General features: G+C 40.7%; 1 protein-coding gene across 6 annotated transcripts in view; it reads right to left on the reverse strand.

Annotated features, from left to right (window-relative positions):
* Window positions 1-11569, reverse strand: part of mag (myelin associated glycoprotein) — a 37391-nt gene extending 25822 nt beyond the window's left edge. For 3 of the 6 annotated variants that reach the window (XM_037786170.1, XM_037786168.1, XM_037786171.1), the window contains exon 1: window positions 1605-1761. The gene's annotated coding sequence lies outside the window, so the exon portion shown is untranslated. Of the gene's footprint in view, window positions 1-1439; window positions 1570-1604; window positions 1763-11463 lie in introns of those variants that run through there. The other 3 variants (XM_037786166.1, XM_037786169.1, XM_037786167.1) reach the window with 3 other exon arrangements.
* Between the last annotated feature and the right edge of the window lie 5629 nt (window positions 11570-17198).

Here is a 17198-nt window from a genome sequence, read left to right on the forward strand (position 1 = left end):
GGTTTCTTTCATCCTCTATGACAGTAAACTAGATATCTTTGAGTTGTGGAGAAAACAAGACATTTGAGGACGTCATCTTGGGCTTTGGGAAACACTGATCGACATTTTTCACTGTTTTCTGACAATCCGACTAATTGAGAAAATAATCAACAATGAAAATATTAGTTAGTTGCAGCCCTCGTCTCACTCCCTGCCTTCAACTTTGTACTGATGCTACATATATTTGTGCATTTTCCCTTTTACACTCTGCATTTTGCTGTTGCTGACTTGAACTTCGAATGCATTTTTATATTACAAGACCTACAGAGATGGATCGCATTTTAGGAGTATTTAACGACAGCAGAGTATAGGTTTCAGCTGGCAGGTCACCAACATAACAAGAGACCAGGAGCACCAAGAGCTTATTTCCATCTTTTGTACCTGGCAAACCCAGTGACTCTGGCATCCCCCGGCCCAGTGGGCAGATGGTGAGCCACAGGCCTCCTCTCTCATTAGAGCGCTCTCCCTTCCGCTCTGAACAAAAGGGGGCGACAAACAGAGCCGTCACCTGTTCGGCCACACAGACGGACAAAGTGTGGCCCCCATCCCAATTGCTCGCTAAAACCGTCCACTTGACTCGCTGTCTCAAAGTGGGACCGCTTAAACGCCCCGAAGGTCTAATTGGATGGAGAAACTTGCCGTACACGTCCGTCCATTTCTTACAAAATACATTAATTGGCCTAAAGGGGAAGCTGTGATTAAAGGTCAAAATCTGAAACTCAAATGTGTCACCACTGATGTGATTTAGCCTGATCCTGAGGGATTATGCATTTTCGCACATTTTCTAGTTCAAAATTCACCAATTAGGCCGTAAGTAAGAATTTAGATTACACGCCTCCACCACCACCACTCTTGATTTTTATGAAACACTTTGTTTCCTTTTAAAAAAACTGCACGGCCACTTTTTCTCTCTCTAACCCTTCTATTTACAGAGCAAGTGAAGCAGTGGGAGTCATTAAAGAAAACATATCTTTCCCTCATATTCATAATGCAGACCACTGCTGTTAAAAATCTCAAAACTGTTTGGGTTGGCTGTGTAATCACAGGCTCTTGTACCTGGCATCAGATGTCTGTTTGGATGTGGTAACACGCTCTGGTAATTACAGGAACGGCTCATCGCTAATGGCACCGGCAGCCAAATCTGTCCAGTAATGATTGGCTGAGCTTTTAGCAGCTCCCGCTAACACACACAGATAACGCACTCACTCACTCATGTCCACGCTTACACATCATCACAAAACACGTTCACTCATGCATGCATTCATTAAGGCAGGCACACACACACACACACACACTTATCCATTACCTAACTAACTTGTGACTCATCCAACTCTCAATCTTTTCACTTGCTCGCTCGTCACCTCATCTATGAACGCTCACGCAAACAAGCGCACACTCACCCTGACTGTAGGTGTGTGACCTTAAAGAACAAAAATAACAAAGATAGATAGATCAGAGCGTGGTTGGAAGTCCTCCTTCTTATTTCTTACTAAAAAAATATCCAATTCCAAAAGCTCCCAGGGGCATAAAAAAATAACAAATCAGAATACACCGCAGCTGCTCACCTGTGTAGGTGACCGGGGTCGACCTCCAAGCGTTCAGCAGCTCCTGTATGAGCAGTCCCAGCAGCCTTCCCTCTGACACTCACATGCACAGCGTCACACCAGCCCGTTGCCAGCAAGACCTCTCGCCACTCTCTGTACCAAGCCCCAACGGTGGAGAATAAACTGCTCGCCCCACCGCCACCGCCACCATCATCACCATCACCACCATCATCACCATCACCCCTCCCATATGAAAATCAGCTCTTCAGTGTAGCAGCATTGTTCTGAGGCTTCGCCCCGAGGCTCAGCCATTCATAAATACACACGGGGCCACAAAGGGCCACACTGTTCCCCCCTCGCCCCAACAAATATGGGTGAGGCTTTGAGCTCCGAGGCCTTTTTCTATCCAACACGGCCAGCCGCTGTACGCTGGATGCAACTGAGCATATTTGAACATTTTGGATTGATGGAGAGCACATCCACATTTTTTTCTTTCATTGTAACAAAAGACAGGAAGTGAGTTGGGGGGGGGGAGCAGATGATGAGGACCAATATGAGGGGGTAGTAGTATGGAAACCTTTTAGTCAAATCTGTCTCTGCTTTGAGTCTAGAAATGAAAAGTCAACGCTTCAGAGGACAGAGGAACTAGAGAACCAGAACAGTGTTGTTGCATGTTTCACCCCAGTGACCACAAATATGCTTTTCAGAGCATGACACGGCCATGGTTAATATTAGGGATGTCACGATACCAGAAGTCTAGTAGTCGATACCAATACCAGTGAATTTCCACGATTCTCGATACAAATTCGATACCACGGTAAAAAAAAAGAATAAATCCCATGTAATTCAACACGCACTCTTATTAAAAACATTTGAACATTACAAAAAACAGAGGCATGTAGCCTTTAAGTAATAAATAAAAATAATTGACCCTTTTTGTTCATTTTGGCGTATCGGCAGCATGTTATCAATCGATAGTCAGATGACGGACGCTACATACTGACCGTGAATACATCTGGTCAGTCATCTCAGAGTAGCATGAGCAGAAGGCAGAGGATTTATTGTCGAAGTGAAAAGCAAACGCACCTATTTGGCGATATTTCACGTTTAATCTTAATGCTATAAGGGAACCATAACGTTAATGAGGTAATCGCCGTGAGGCGGATGGAGCCGTCACAGCCGGTGTGCACGGAGCAGCGGCGCCAGGTAGACCCTCGCAGCGGAGCCCCGCAGCAAAAGCGCTACCGGAGAGGCCAGACACACCGCCACCCGACAGTAAAGATCAGAGTCAGCGCTCTTCACATGTTGACCGTCATCTTTTCTTGTAAAATGTCCGGTGTAATCGGTAACACCGGTGTTGTCACAAGTTTATTAACCGATGGGGAAATTTTCCTCACCGCCACATCCCTACCAACGACCATAACTGACATCGTACGGTACCTTCGGTACTGTAGAAAAAGAGTACCGTCACTTTTTTTAAATTTTGGCATCGACGTGACATCCCTAGTTAATATTCTTAGATGTGTTTTCCCACCTTCCAGGCAACACTACTAAAGAAAAACCAACTTGTATAAACTTTAGTTGCTTTTATTGTTGTTAAAGTAGTCACATGATTGCCATGTAATACATTGAGACAAACTGTAGGTTGACTTTAAAAATCTGGAATACATTGCATAGCATTATTACACGGCTTTGTTGAATACTCAATTCTGATTGGTCAATCACAGCGTCCTATGGTCTGTTATTTCTTTATAACAGACCGTTGCTTTGTAATATAACAGACCGTTGCTATGGACACAGTTCTGATGTCGGACTCTGGCGGACCGTTTTTGTGTCAAATTATTGACTTCTCAAGTAAGTAGCCATGTAACAAGCCGGCGAGACCCGCATCGCCCTGTCGCGGTTTATTTCACAACAATGACCAGCCTGCTGCAGATGATGATGAGACCTATCTCAACAATTTTCACAAGTCTCTGCAAGTCGATTGATGGAAACAAGTGAAAGACTGGAGGCTAGTAAACACATCTTACACAGTAAAGTTACATAATTTGTAGTAAATAGGCTAAAACTTGCCTAAACTTAAAAAAAAGTCACACTTGTCTGCTCCAACACTAAGCTGCAGAGTTCAACGTCACACTGCAACAACTAATCAATGAATCAATTTTGTGGTCTTATGATATAGAAAGCTGTATAATTTGAATTACACTGAACATGTAAAAGCCCAACTAGGGACAAGAGTTGAAAATGAGCTATAAACTCTCTGTGCAGTTCATCAGTTTCATGCCCGGTATTGGAACTATGTCAAACTGCATCGTCCCTATCAAATAAAATCTAATCAAAGATTAGATGTCAACTACTAATTTTTTGAGTAAAGAAAAAGTCAAAATTCTCTGATTCCAGCTTCTTAAATGTGAATATTTTTTGGTTTCTTTCCTCCTCTGTGACAGTAAACTGAATATCTTTGAGTTGTGGACAAAACAAGACATTTGAGGACGTCATCTTTGAGGAAACACTGATCGACATTTTTCACCATTTTCTGACATTTTTATAGACCAAACAACTAATCGATTAATCCAGAAAATAATCAACAACACACTAGTCATATGGAATGGAGAGTAGAGATAAGGAAGATTCCCATATTTGTTTCAAGACATTTGTATGGCTACAGAGTTGGTTATATATAAAAAACAAAAACGATATAACACTATAACCATTGAATTTCGGTTTAATTACATTGGTTGACAGACTTTTAGCTGACGTGAGGCGTCCATGTTTGTGTGGCACATCTCTATATTCGGTTATATCTGATGTTTCAGAAAAATTATGATTAGATGTTGACGTCAGCAGTATTTACAAGTTGGAAACTCATAATTACAATAACTCTGATATGACATGAGCGTGGCAACGGTGCTAACGTAACTGTAATGATGATGTTATTATCTGTGTCTTGTTTATAGAAATAAACTGTCGCCATCTTAGTTCCGATTAGATCAAAACGAAAGAGTACAAATCTACTTAACTGGACTAAAACAGCCCAATTGTTTTATCTTAATAACTTCTGCACTAATATTGCTGAGCTACTGGGCTTTACTAGCCATCTCATGTTATTCATTTAGGGGCGGTACACACAGCGCGCTTTTTTGCGCCCTCAAATCCGTTTGTCGCCAATGTAGACTCGCAGTAGACGCGCTCAAATGCGACACCGCCACGATGATCAAGCGTTCCCAATCGCCCCAAAATAGACGCAGTTCAACTTTTGGAACGCTGCCAAAGAGTAGCGAGGCAAAGACCCGACAGCTGCTGCCGCCATTTTGGACTGAAATATTTACATATTTATAATATAATATATTATATTTATAATATTTTATTGTTCAACACAGGCCATTTCAGTAGAATATGACGAAAGAATAGAAATAATTTTGTTTTACTTTTGTAAGGCCATTTGTAGGCGGATGTTTTAATGGCGTCCGGTAGTCGCTTTCAGTCCAAAATGGCGGAAGCGTAGCTTTGCGACTGGGCGCTGACGTTGCAATGGAACGAACAATTGACTTTCACTTCTTGGCAATATATGTTCTTTAATGCTGCAGTGCGCACCGCATGTCATGTGACGAGGGAACAACCAATCACAGGTATCTTTTCTTTCGTCTGTAAATATCCGTCTACGGTAAATATATGTAGGAGAAGTTAATCATTTTAGTGCAGGACTACCCAGAGCTTTATGATCTGTCCCACTGACTATTTTACCTGCTTCTCTCAGTCCAAGAACGTCACAACATCCGGTTGAAACGTCAAAACGCCAAACTGACACAGAGAACCAAGCAGTAATGTTACTATGGTGCTGGAAATCCATTTATCTTTTGTTTTAACTTTGTTTAGTTTAGTCTGTGAGGCTTCACAACTTCACAGTGTCATCACAGCGCGCAGGTTTTGGTTGCTTAGAAACGGCAGGCGCAACAGGAGTGCAACCTCCCAAACACCTTGGATAAAAGGATGGCGGTTTCCATGTGTTTTTTAGTTCTTCAAGATGAACTGTTGAAGCTTCCAAACTACCTCACATCTCTTCTGTCATTTAAATGCAGTAAGTAAGTACAGAACACGATCCAGTAACTACTTAACCTTAGATATCCCCCCCATGTACGCACTAGTGAACTGCAAACTGCCCACGTGTCTTGCATTCACCTTGGAGATTTTAAAGCCTTATTATCTGATGGTTTTTTTATGATTCTTTTGTCTGTTTTTAATTTATTGTGTAGTTGTTCCTGTGAATATTTCTTCTTCTTCTCAGGTCTCTCTTGGAAAAGAGATCTTAATCTCAATGAGACTGCCTGATTAAATAAAGATAAAATAAAATACTACACCTTACTATAAAGCTGTGGCTGGCACACAGGGGTTGTGTGAGAAACATCTCCACTGCCTCTGTGATCGAAGACACTACAGACTCCTCCTTGATGTCCTTTGACTGAACCACACAGTGAACTGAGGTCACTCTGAAGCTGCTTCTAAACACATCCATCTTGTTTTCCTACAGTCCGTGTAATAGATCCACTTTGCGACTGGTAATCTGGATCATTTGATTGAAGTGATGATATTGTGAGTTTCACCTAAAGCCTGTTTTAAAGGTCTAATTACAACTCCATCATTGTTTGTTTTGCAGCGATTGTACATCACATTGAGCCTTTTTCAGCCGGCCAACTCATCTGTCCTACGACTGCCATTAATAAAAACACATTATCATAGCCTAGACGTGGCATTAAGAGTATTCAAACAGTTGCATGGTGCTGTGAGCGTGTCATGAAACCCCAAGACTCGTTAACGCACCCCCTCCCTCCTCCTCCTGACACAGTAGCCATTGTCTCCCGAGGCCTTCTGGGACAGAGCAGCTCAGCTCGAGCCTGACACCGCACAACACTGAGAAGTCGATGTGCACAGATAATTGTCTTTTAATCACAACAATCCCCTTTTCTCTGGCCTCGCTCGTTTGTTTCTGTCTCTTGTTCGACCTTTCTGTCTTGGCTGTAACTCGTGTGGCTTTTAGCAAAGTTCGACCGGCCACATCGTACTTTCTTTAATGGAAGCAGGGCTGGAACTAGGAATGATGGGTCACATACAAGAGGAGCAAACTGATGTTATTAAAGGACCAGTGTGTATTATTTAGGGGGATCTATTGGTAGAAATGGAATATAATATTAATAAGTATGTTTTCTTGAGTGTATAATCACCTGAAAATAAGAATTGTGTTTTTGTTACCTTAGAATGAGCCGTTTATATCTCCATGGACTCCGTCATGTTGCACCGCCATGTTTCTACAGTAGCCCAGAACGGACAAACCGAACTCTGTTAACTTTTCCTGCTTGGGCCGGAGTCAAAAACGTTACTCGTTCCTGTCATCGTCGCCGCTCTTTCTCTCTTTTGCTTCATCACTCACTTCCCAAGTACACACACACTCTACGCACAGGCTCTGCTACAACTGGCTCTAGAGAGGTGACATTCGCGTTTTCACGTCGGCCACCGTAGCTCTCCAACACGTTTGGCACACGAGAGAGGCTTCAGTTGGTTGCAATCTCCTCAACCTCACCGCCAAATCCTACACACTGGACCTTTAAAATCCATCAAAAACATCTTTGTCTGCTACTAATATTCAAACCAACCCAATATCACACCAAAGCGTGTAACAGACCCATCTGTCCGCCGGAGGATATTGTGGCTGAGGCACGTTTTGCCTCACTGAGGCGTGAATATTACACCAGTGTATGAAGATTCAGTACCAGCAGGGGGCAACAAAACCACTCACTTAGGTTTAGGCAACAAAACCACTTAGCTAGGTACAGAAAACACATCACAAATGTCACTAACGTAACTTACAAAACGCCGATCTCGTACAGCGGTCTCCTGGTTGAAAGTCCTCTTTTTGTTGGACCCATCCACCTCCCCGCCGGCCCACCATCAGCGGTCTTTCTCCTCTTTTATTATACGTCACTACCACGGAGAGTAGCGTATTTACGGAGGATGCATTTACATTGCAGTCAATACAGACTACATGGTTTAAGGTTACTTTATATACTGCGAGGCAGCTTAAAGGAACAGTGTGTAACATTTATGGGGATCTATTGGCAGAAATGGAATATAATAATTAATGTAACGTTGTTTTCTGTAGTGTATAATCACCTGAAAATAAGAATCGTTAGAATGAGCCATTTATATCTACATATAGAGCGGGCGCCATGTTGCTATGGTAGCCCAGAAGGGACAAACCAAACACCAGCTCTAGATGGGACCATTCACGTTTCCGCGTCGGCCACCGTAGTTCTCCTACATGCTCGGCACACGGGAGAAGTTTCAGTTGGACACAATCTGCAACCTCACCGCTAGATGCCGCCAAATCCTACACACCGCTCCTTCAACCTATAATAATATATATCGTAATCTATTTGTTGAGTTTTATATTTCATATTAGCAATCAGAATCTGCAAAGTAACTAATAGTTAAAGTCATTAAATGAATGTAGTGGAGTAAAAAGTACAATATTTGCATCCAGGATGTATGAAGTAGCATAAAATGGAAATACCCAAGTAAAGTACAAGTACGTAAAATTGTACTTAAGCATAGTAGTTGAGTAAATGTACTTAGTTACATTCGAACACTGCTGGATAGACAGCGTTACTATCCAACTTTCACATCCACAAACAGACTTTTGTAGCAGCTGTACTGAGAGTAAAACACACAGCAGGGTCTAGATAGTGTAAACATACACACCGTACATGCTTTACAGTATTATGGTGTAGACATGGAAGGTGGTGTTGGGGGAGGGACGGCGTGTGGGTGGGTGAGGGGGTTGTTGGGATTGTGCTGGACAGAGACGGGTGACAGAACACACTGAGAATGGATCCATTGTCCCTCCGTCCGCTTCACTGGACAGAAGCAGTGGATGGCTGCCATTTGCAAAACTGCTAGAAGCGACTGCATTATCGCTCCACCTGGAAGGAGTTTACCTATAAGGTCATTTCACATTTTGGCCTTTCATTGGACATGCAGAAATAGATGGAAGACGAATTACTAACGGCAGGCTTAAAACCTACTCTGAAAGACAAGACTAGTTTAAAAACACAGTGTGCTGCTCAGGTATTTCAATTCTGAGCTTTTTCTAATTGTGACGAAAAAAGAGGAAAATATTTTCATTTGAAAGTCAAGGTCCAAAGTTAAAGGGACTGTTTGTAAGAATCAGAAATTGCTTGTTAACAGCGACACCTGTGGCCGTTAGGTCAACGAAAGTCAGCGTCCTGTTGCTCGCGCTTGTGCTCGCTCTACATAGACATGAACGAGCATCACTCAAAACAGTGAGGTGACACACGTCAGCTAAAAGCACAATACCACTCTATATTTCAGCTGCTTGGCAGTAATGTTAGCTGACCAGACGAAGGTCTCTCCATGAATCAATGCTGATCCTAGTGTTGGCTTTTCCTGCTTCAGCCTCCCGACCGCGGCCGGAGGGAACAGGGGAGACACCGGAGTTTTGGTCGGAGACGATAACGTTTCTCGCTGCGGAGCCCCGTCACTTCACAAGACACGGGAAACCTCTGTTGGTCTGGAGGAGCTGCCGTAGTTGTTTCATGCACATGAGGTGGAGCGAGAACGAGTGTGTCGTGTGAGTGAAGGCAGGCAGAGGAGCAGAGTACAGCAGAGACTCCGGACCTGGCGACCCAAGCTACGGTCTCCCCCGCGTCCTCCGACCGCGGCCAACACTGTTTAACAGACGGGCTTCACTAGATACAACTTTGTGGTTTTGGTGCTTCGTGTAGTTTGTGTTGGAGTCTGAGTCTGAACAGCGTAGCCACACGTGAGCGCGCATGGGACACCGACCCGGATTGATTTATACGTGTAAGAAGTTACAAACAGTCCCTTTAAATCTCTGCCAGAGAGACACAAGCTGCGATCTCTGGGAAGTGAGATTCAAAAACACACCTGCAGTTACCGCTTATCGCCATGCAGAGGTGCCGCCAAAGTGAGCTAAACAGAGATCTTTGAAATTGTAACTTTAAATTCCAAAGTCAATACTAGGGCTGTCGCAATTACCGCAATATTGACAAGCCGACCGCAGGGGATGGTAAGCAACCGCCCCGACAGTTATGTTCACGTTTTTTTCTTATTTGAATTCTTTGCAAAGGGAGCAAAGAATAAAACCTGCTCTGTCTTTCAGAGTAGGTTTTAAGTTTGTAGCGTGTTTACACAACGCTACAAACGCCAGCAACGTGCCGAGGTGCTGAGCAGTTATTCTGCGCTGAGCGCTGCACGTTTGCATGTTTTTCGTGTGGCAGAGAGTTGAAAAATGTTCAACTCTGGGTTTTGCACTAGTCACTGTCACTTTTTTACCCAGCCGTCCAATCACAATGGAGGAGGGGCGGGACAAATACCATAAAGACGAAACGTCACATCCTACATGTAGGCTACAAGTGCAAAAAGAACAACAATAACAATGGAGAAGAAATTAATACACATAGACCGGCGGGTCTGTCCTCTCTCCTCAAGTGCTTCAGGCTTCCCTCCATCCAGAGCAAGTTCTCTAACTTGTACCGACATTTTTACTTCCGCAGATATTCCGTATCATAGCAACAAGATGCAACCAAAGCATCTCAGCTGAAAAAAACAACGCTGCGCCTCATTGCCCTTCTGTGTTCAGCATATAACAATAAAGAAATCTTTAATTAGTTTTAAAACTGTCATCTCTGTCCTTTAAAAAGCAACAATATAGCTTATTTATATAGCACTAAAATCAGCAGAAATTAAATAAATAAATAAATAAAGGCAATAACATCACATATTGCACTGTTGAGCCAATCATTGTTACCGCGACAGCCCTACTCAATACTCAAACATTTAACTTGGGACATTTCCAACTCAGTGGGACTTTGTAAAGGTCCCAGATTACATTTGAGACTCAATAAAACATTCAACTTGTCATTTATTTCCTTTCTGAATGAAAATATTGTATTACACTTATGTTGATTTCATGAATACTGAATATTTTAATGAGGGATAATTGACCCAATTTAGGATTTCATATCCACAGCCCTGACATGCTGCTGTCCCTGTTGTTACGTGGGATTTTTATTCCCAAAGGTGCAACTAATCTCAAATGCGTCCTACTTGGCCTAAATTCCCATATTGCGCTCCAACTGCCATTGATTGTACGGCTTGGATTTGGAGCGTGTTTGAAGGTCATTTTATAAAAATAAAAAAACAGCTTTTTTTCCATTAGAGATTGTTGAAAGACGTTATGCAGAAATGCAACAGACAAGGCATCACTATTAGTCTTAAAAAGTTGTTTCTGTGTTTTAATGGTATTTCGCCAGTATTTGTCCAATGACTGAAAACTGAGCACCAAAGACATCTAAAGCAATGAGAGACACTTAAAAGGAGACCGTGAACAAATGCTGAACAAATAATTTGTCATGTGAGAACGATATGAAACACAATATTTGTTTTTTCCTTTAAACTAAAATATTTGAAAAACGGGGAGGTTTTTTAGTCACCAGTCTCCAGTCAATAAATGAACACATAATACACAGTCAAACAAAACAGTTACATTTTCTGTGCATCATTCTTGGCTGTAATCCATTAAAACGTGTTACAGCATCAAATGTAGATGATAAAATGATGTAGAGGAGCTACATAATTAACTCCACATGAACGCCACACTGCTGTGAGATATCTGCCCCTTTAGTGTTGCCACTAAATGATCACATTAGTCCACTTCAAAGTGAGAAATTTAAACCCAGAAGAGAAAAATAAATGACTCCGATTGAAGGCAAAAGCCAGCAGCATGTAAAGGAAATGTAAAAGTAAAGAATGACAGTTATAGATCAGAGAGCAGCAGAGCTCTTACCTTATCAGCTGATCTGAAGCCAGTGAGGAGCTCAGAGAGTCGTCTTCTCTCCTTCAGCGTTTGCTTCCTCTGCTGCTGCTCTCCCTCCTGCCTCCTGTTTCTCTCTCTCTCCGTCAGCAGATTGGGTCTTTGGCATCCAGAACCTGTGATTGGAAGGGGGGGGCGCTTTCAGGTTTTAGATTCACACATTATTTTGTCAATCGATTAAAATATTTAATACCGATTAATCAAATGATTGTTCATAGTTATTCACAATTAATCACAAATTAATCGCACATTTTTTATCTGTTCAAAATGTACCTTAAATGGGAGATTTGTCAAGTATTTAATACTTTTATCAACATGGGAGTGGACAAATCTGTTTGCTTTATGCAAATGTATGTATATAATCATGACTAGAAATCAATTAACACAAAACTATGACAAATATTGTCCAAAAACAATATGCTCAAATCATAACATGTCGAACTGCAGCCCAACAGGCAACAACAGCTGTCAGTGTGTCAGTGTGCTGACTTGACTATGACTTGCCCCTAAAACTGCATGTGATTATCATAAAGTGGGCATGTCTGTAAAGGGGAGACTCGTGGGTACCCATAGAACCCATTTACATTCACATATCTGGAGGTCAGAGGTCAAAGGACCCCTTTGAAAATGGACATGACAGTTTTTCATCGCCAAAATGTATCGCAAGTTTGGAGCGTTATTTAACCTCCTTCAAAACAAGCTAGTATGACATGGTTGGTACTGATGGATTCTGATGGAAACTGAGCCCGCTACAACCTAAAAATTGCAAGTTGCATGCATTAAAGAAATTAGTGGCGTTTAAACAAACTTGCCTTAACGCTTCATTATCACATTAACTTTGACAGCCCTGATTATTTTTGTTCAATAAATGATAATTCTGTTTTTTTAACAACTGGAACAACGGAAAACAGTGGATTGCGCCCTCCGGGTTGGGGCTGAGTCTTTGCCCAGAGCGAGGGAGTTCAAGTATCTCGGGGTCTTGTTGATGAGTGACGGTAAAATGGAGAGACGGTTCGGTGCAGCGTCAGCAGTTATGCGGACGCTGTACCAGATCATTGCGGTGAAGAGGGAAGGCAAAGCTCTTGATTTACCGATCCATCTACGTTCCAACCCTCATCAGCTTTGGGTTGTGACAGAAAGAATGAGATCGCGGATACAAGCTGCTGAAATGAGCTTCCTCCGTAGGGTGGCTGGGCTCAGCCTTAGGGTGAGATAAGGTGAGGAGCTCAGACATCCGGAGGGAGCTCAGAGTAGAGCCGCTGCTCCTTCGCATCGAAAGGGGACAGCTGAGGTGGTTCGGGCATCTGATCAGGATGCCAACTGGTAAGAGGCCCCGGGGTAGACCCAGAACTCACTGGAGAGATTATATATATCTCGTCTGGCCTTGGAATGCCTCGGGGTCCCCCAGGAAGAGCTGGAAAACGTTGCTGGGGAGAGGGACGTCTGGAATCCTGCTGCCCCCGCGACCCGGCCCCGGATAAGCAGAAGAAAATGGATGGATGGAGGAACGATGGCCAAAATTCGGAAAACAAGACTAAAGTTGTGCTAAACTGGAATTATCCTTTAAAATGTTCCCATACATATTGACAAACCAGCCCGGTATCCCCGAGGATTCTGTACCTCACAACACCCGTGCAATCTCAACGTTCAGCACCAACGCAGGCAATAGTGTTCGTTATATGTAGCAGGGGCGATAAAAAATAAAAAGTTTTATAGCATCTTGGGCAGCCGACTCGACACTCGAAGAACACCGTAAAGGGCGAGTCTACCAATGGCAAGGAAGAGGTTGAAAGGGTGCGGAGGTCGGTGTGAGGTCGATGGGGCATGTAGCACGTCAGTCTGGCATTTTCCTCTTGCCACAGACGTGCGATTGTGTTTTTATTAACCATAATTACCATAAACTTAACCATACAATAGTTACCATGCGGACATATTGTGGAGAGCAATAATTACGAAAACACTCTGATTGAATCACCCAACATTGATATTCTTGTCTGGAGAAAAGGAAGTGACAAACACCCCCTTTGGTTGTTCACTGATGCAAAATGTCCATAAACACCCTGAGCTGCCTTCACTTGAGAAATCTCACATTACCATTCGTTACTGCGACATCAGGTGTGTCTGATGTGAGTGTTAAAATATGAATATTCTGCAGACAGTGTTCAGCTTTGATTACTGCAATACCAGCCGAAAAAAAAAAACTCTTCCTCTTTGCTTGGAAAATCTCTGGTGGGACACATGAGAAATACTGTAGCTACAAACTGCTCACTTTTTAGTGGATAAGAGGAAGTATATGATTTAAAAACATGTATACTATACAATACTGGATAACAGAGGACTTAGTTAATATACTAATACTTAGCTATAATAAAATAAATTTAAAAGCTGTTAAAAACAGTGTGAAGTAAAAACTAGATTAATAAAAATAACAATAAAATAGAATAAAATTATTCAAATTAAATACAATAAAATAGGTGACTAATAAAATAACAATAAAATAGAATAAAATGGTATACCTTAAATACAATAAAATAAGTAAATACAACAATAAGCATTCTTAATCAAAGGCCTGTGATAGTTTTTAAGTTTACGTTTAAAAATTTCAAATGTAAAATATAGGATCCAGCATTTTTGGAACTTGAACCCACGAGTATCTCGGCCTCCGCTGCATGTTGCATCATTCTTCTTTAAATCCGGCTTTTGTGAGTCTCCTAACTTTATAAAGTGCAACACTAAATCTCCCCGGCGCCTCTTCAAGATGAAACTGAAGCCAGTGTTTCTCCTCAGATTACTGTGCAGGAGCGGTCACTCAGGTAAATGGGTTTTTCTTTTCTGGAAGTTGATGGATCTCAGAGGTGAAACGAAGCTTTAAGTAACACTATAAAGTGTAATAAGGTTCATGATATCAGTTGCACTTGTGTGACAGTGGTTCAATAGGTGTGCACTTGAGGGTAACAGTCTGTGGTTCCTAAAGTGCGGCCTGAGGACCGTTAGGAGTCTCTCAGATGGTCACACAGTGTCCACACAGAAGATACAATTTCTATTTGACCGACACAACTGTACTGTGTGTCCTCTCTGCTGCCTCCGACCTACAGAACAAATATAATTAACATAACTATCAAAAATCTAATATCACAAAATGAGCGGGCTATGGCATGTAGGGCTTAAAGGAAGGTCCTTAAAAAAAGTTTGTAAATCTGAGTTGGTGGATCCTCCAGATCTCAGATCAGCCTTTTACATACTGGACATAGATCTGTGGTTTCTGATTCGTATGAAAATGGTGAAGCTGAACTAAAACCCGTCTGTGCAGATGCATCCTTTGTTTAACACAGTGAGCAGGATCACTGGAGAAGTTTATGAAACAGGATCTTCTCTTTGCAAACGATAATGAACTATTGGATGCAATATTAGCCTCAGTTACTGTACGTGCATTAAATGACAATACACTGATTTTTACTCGCTTCCTTCATTCCTTCACCAGCACTGAAAGTCTCTGGTTCCACTTTCAACAGGTTATGAGAAATGCACATTTTACCCTAACATTAGTTATTTATTTACAACGGTGTATTAGGGCCATTGTAGGTAAAAAAAAAATGTTTTTTAAAAACGAGCAATTTCCAAGGAATTTCCAAGATTAACGTGGTAAATCTACCATAAAAAAATGTTGATATTCGATGAGAGTAAAGTAGTAAATTTTCAAGAAATAATTAAATTTATGAGAAAAAACTTGAAGTCTCTGAGATTATAACGTCATAAATTTCCAAGAAAAAACTCAGACATTTTCTGAGATTAAAGTCATAAATTTATGAGGAAAACAATTAGGATATTCTCTGAGATTAAAGCGGTAAATTTACGAGAAATAATTCACAAATTTACGAGAAAAAAAACTTGAATATTCTCTGAGATTAAAGTTACAAATGTACGAGAAAAAAAAAAACGTTGTCAGTCATATATTTGAGAGAAGAAAATCAGGAAACTCAGAAATTAAATAAACATTTTATTTTAATTTTTTTTTTTAAAGGAGCAATTTCCAAGATTAAAGTCGTAAATTTACCATAAAAAAATGTGGATATTCGATGAGAGTAAAGTAGTAAATTTTCGAGAAATAATTAATTTTATGAGAAAAAACTTGAAGTCTGAGTTTAAAGTCATAAATTTATGATGAAAACAATTTGGATATTCTCTGAGATTAAAGTGGTAAATTTACGAAAAAATAATTTCCAAATTTATGTGAAAAAAACCTGAATAGTCTCTGAGATTATAAAGTCATTAATTTTCAAGAAAAAAACTCAGAAATTCTCTGAGATAAAAGTTACAAATTTACAAGAAAAAAAACTGGATATTCTCTGAGATTATGAGGTCATAAATTTGTGGAGAAAAAAAACGCTGAAATTCTCTGAGATTAAAGTTACAAATGTACGAGAAAGAAAACGTCGTCAGTCATATATTTGCGAGAAAAATAAAATCATAAAACTCAGAAATTAAAGTTACAAATTTACAAGAAATAAACTTCTTTTATTAAGGAACCACATCGCTTCACTTTGCAAGGTTGGATCAACCTCATCACACCGTTACATACCGTGGTAACTTGAGCCGCCGAGTGCAAAATTATATTAGTATTTATCTATGTTCGGAATATTACCCCCCTTACCGGGTCCATAATTGTTTCTTTTGCCTACAATGGCCCTAACATGCTGACGTATTTATTTGTATCAATTTAAAAAAAAAAATTGTTGTGTATGATGCCCAGATTAAGCTATAATTTTGTAAAAGCAGACATCATTTATAAAGCTGGCACTTGTTTTCATTTTTGTTTTTGAGTAGTTATGACATAAAATCAGCTTTAATGCATCACAGACAGTTAGCTACTGGCAGAAAACCTCCTTTGGAAAGAAAAAAGCTGAAATCGGACGAGCGTAAAGCAGAAGCAGAACACTCCTCTCTGTCTAATGTGGTCCTCCGTGATGTTCTCAAACACTTACATTAATATGACACCGTCAAGAAAAGCATCCTTCACTGTAAAAAGACTTTAGAAACGCAAGTTTGACATTTCAACATAACTTCATTAGTTGTGCCACATGCACGTAACCAGCGTCACAACTGGCAATGTGTGATAATGTGGAGATGATCAGCACAAGCCTTGTTTATTAACCTTATATTATTCCATTATTTATCCTTATTTGATTTATGGTAATATTGTTTGGGCAAATACATACCCCTCCAATCTTTATAAACTTTATTTGTTGCAAAAACGATTTGTAAGATCGGCACCCGTTGTCAAACTCTAAGGAGGAGGCCTCCGTTCAGGAAACTGAACATTCTTTCAGTTTATGACAAATATTCATCAGATATGTGTGTTTATATATAAATATATGTTTTTTCCTACTTCTCTACCATCATCGTTTAGCAACTTCTTTAAATCTAATTCTCAAATTCATTCACATAATACTAGACGGGTTAATCATCAACAGAACATGGCCCAGAACTCCCTCGGATATCAAGGTGTACAAATATGGGACACCAAAATGATCAAGAGCTCGTTATCCTTAGAAAATTATCATCACATTTAACTCATGATGTCTAATTATCTTTTGATATGCCAATAGATATATTTTCTTTTTCTCTGTACTGTTTTTAATGTATTTCATTGTTTTTATTGGATTGTTTTCCATTGTTCGGTTAGGTTCTTCTGCACATTTTGTGTGCTT

Source organism: Sebastes umbrosus, chromosome 11 (genome assembly GCF_015220745.1).
Source record: "Sebastes umbrosus isolate fSebUmb1 chromosome 11, fSebUmb1.pri, whole genome shotgun sequence".
Lineage (NCBI taxonomy): Eukaryota > Metazoa > Chordata > Actinopteri > Perciformes > Sebastidae > Sebastes > Sebastes umbrosus.